The sequence below is a fragment of the Nannospalax galili genome, unplaced genomic scaffold (assembly GCF_000622305.1).
Source record: "Nannospalax galili isolate Female #2095 unplaced genomic scaffold, S.galili_v1.0 scaffold158, whole genome shotgun sequence".
NCBI classification, from domain to species: domain Eukaryota; kingdom Metazoa; phylum Chordata; class Mammalia; order Rodentia; family Spalacidae; genus Nannospalax; species Nannospalax galili.
In genome coordinates, this window is record NW_008345290.1 from 6,707,506 (window position 1) to 6,709,905 (window position 2,400).

Below are 2,400 nucleotides of genomic sequence, written 5' to 3' on the forward strand. Positions count from 1 at the left end.
ACACCATGGCACACATGTACACACACACACACACACACACACACACACACACTAAAGAAGAAAGGAAGGAAGGAAGGAAGGAAGGAAGACAAATAAATGTTAGGATTTTCTTTTTTTAAATATTTTATTTATTATTTTTATTTTATGTGTATGAGTATATTGCTTGCATGTAGATAAGTGCACTTGTGTCATGCAATGCCCATGGAGGACAGAAGAGGCTGTCAGATCCCCTGGAACTGGAGTTAGGACAGTTGTTAGCTGCCATGTGGGTGCTGGGATTCGAACCCAGGTCTTTTGCAAGAACAAGCAGTGTTTTTAACTGCTGAGCCATCTCTCCAGCCTCAAATGTTAGAATTTTTAAAGAATCTCATTGGGGAGCTAGAGGTGCATCTCTACTGTTGGAGAGCTTACCTAGCACACATGAAGCCCTGGGTTCCATCTTTAGCATCATGTAAAGCTGGGCCTGCTGGTGCCTGTAATCCCAGCACTTGAGGGGTAGAGGCAGAAGATCAGAAGTTCAGGGTCATCTTCTAAAGTTCAGCACTACCTGAAATGCATGAGAGCCTGTTTTAGGAAAAGGAAAGAGCCACAATATCAGCCTTCTCAGTAATAATAATGGAAGTTAACAGACAATAGGGAAATGTCTTATAAATCTTGTAAAATAAATGTGAAAGTAAAATAAAGGACTTCAGTCAATGTCTATAATCCCAATATTGGGGAGGCTGAGGCAGGAGGATCTGGAGTTTGAGAACAGCCTGGGCTATGTAGCTGAAGGGTGTTGGAGAGGGAGAGGGAAATAAAAGACATGACTTATCAAAATAGTGTAAAACAGGAAAAAGAAATAAAGAACTAGATGACAGGGCTACGGTGTAGAGCTTACTTGGTAGAGTGTTTGACTAGCATGCAGAAAGCCCTGTGTTTAATCTGGGTGTGGTGATATACACCTGTAATACCAGCATTCAGGAGGCAGAGGCAGGAGAATCAGAAGTTCAAGTACATAGTGAGTTTGAGGCCAGCCTAGGCTAAAGACCCTGTATTTAAAAACAACCACAAAAAATAGATGGTATTCAAGAAGCTCAAGATCCAATACAAAAGTGAGGCATAGCCAACTCCCCCAAAGCTGGTCACCAAACTGCACTCCCCAGAACAACTTCTACCTAGCATGTGTTTTATGTGGCCCAAGAAGTAAGAATGGTTTTGTTTTTCACAATTTTAAGTGGCTTTTAAAAAATCAAAGGAAGACTATTTCATGACACAAAAATTACATGAAATTCAGTTTTCAATATCATAAGTAAAGTGTGGTTAAAACAGTCATGTCAGTCACTCACACATTACCTCTGGTTACTTTCCTGCTGTGACAACAGAGTTGAGTACATGCATCTGCGACCACTTAACCTGAGAAATCTAAACGTGCACTACATGGTCCTTAATGGAAAAAGACTGTTTTGTCCTGAAGGATGGCATAGTAAGCCTAGAGAGCAACCAGCCCAAACCAGAACAAAACAGAAGATCATCCAAGAGAGACCCTAATAACCACCACAGAAATTGATGGACTCCCTGAAGTCTTTGACTGTAACAACAGAGATCTATTTAATTTGGGAAGGATTGGGGGACAAACTGATTGCAAAATGCAAAGAAAATTAAATAAATGAAAAACAAGAATATTATTTCAAATAAATTATTTTTAAATGATATAGCAAAAAATTATTATAGTATACTATACAGTTCAGCTATGGATACCATTCTTGAAGTCATAAGAATGCAAGCACTGAATATTAAACAAAACACAATTATGATATAATTGTGTGAGGATAATTGGAAAATTAGAAATGTGCCTAGCAATAAAGAGAATGCTGGTAGCAGCAAGAGCGTGAGAAAGATAAACTTATTTTCAACTGCCCCAAACCAGTGAAGGAGCAGCCGCCCAAGGAACTTCGGTGATGCAGAGCCAACATCAAGAGGAGCAGCCAGAAGAGTTACAGGTGGCTTCCAGTGGTTGAGAAGCCAGGTTAGGGTGGAAGAAAAGGAGGCCCAGGGCAGGCCCGTTATTCACCTAGGAAGGCTTGTGAACAGTTTAATTTTTAAAACTATATTCAACTGACACAAGCACAAACTAAATTTAATATCAGCCCCCAAGAAGAAAAATTCTCACGTTGATTTGACTAAGGTAGTTTGCCTAATATTTCAAATAATCATATTAAATACATCTGGTTGAACTTTTGTTAAATCTTTAAGAAATAAAGATCTCAGGCTGGAGAGATGGCTCAGTGGTTAAGAGCACTGGCTGTTCTTGCAGAGGAACTGAGCTCAATTCGCAGCACCCACATGGTGGCTAACAACCATCTGTAACTCCAGTTCCAGGGGATCCAATGCCCTCGTCTGACCTCTGCAGGCACTGCA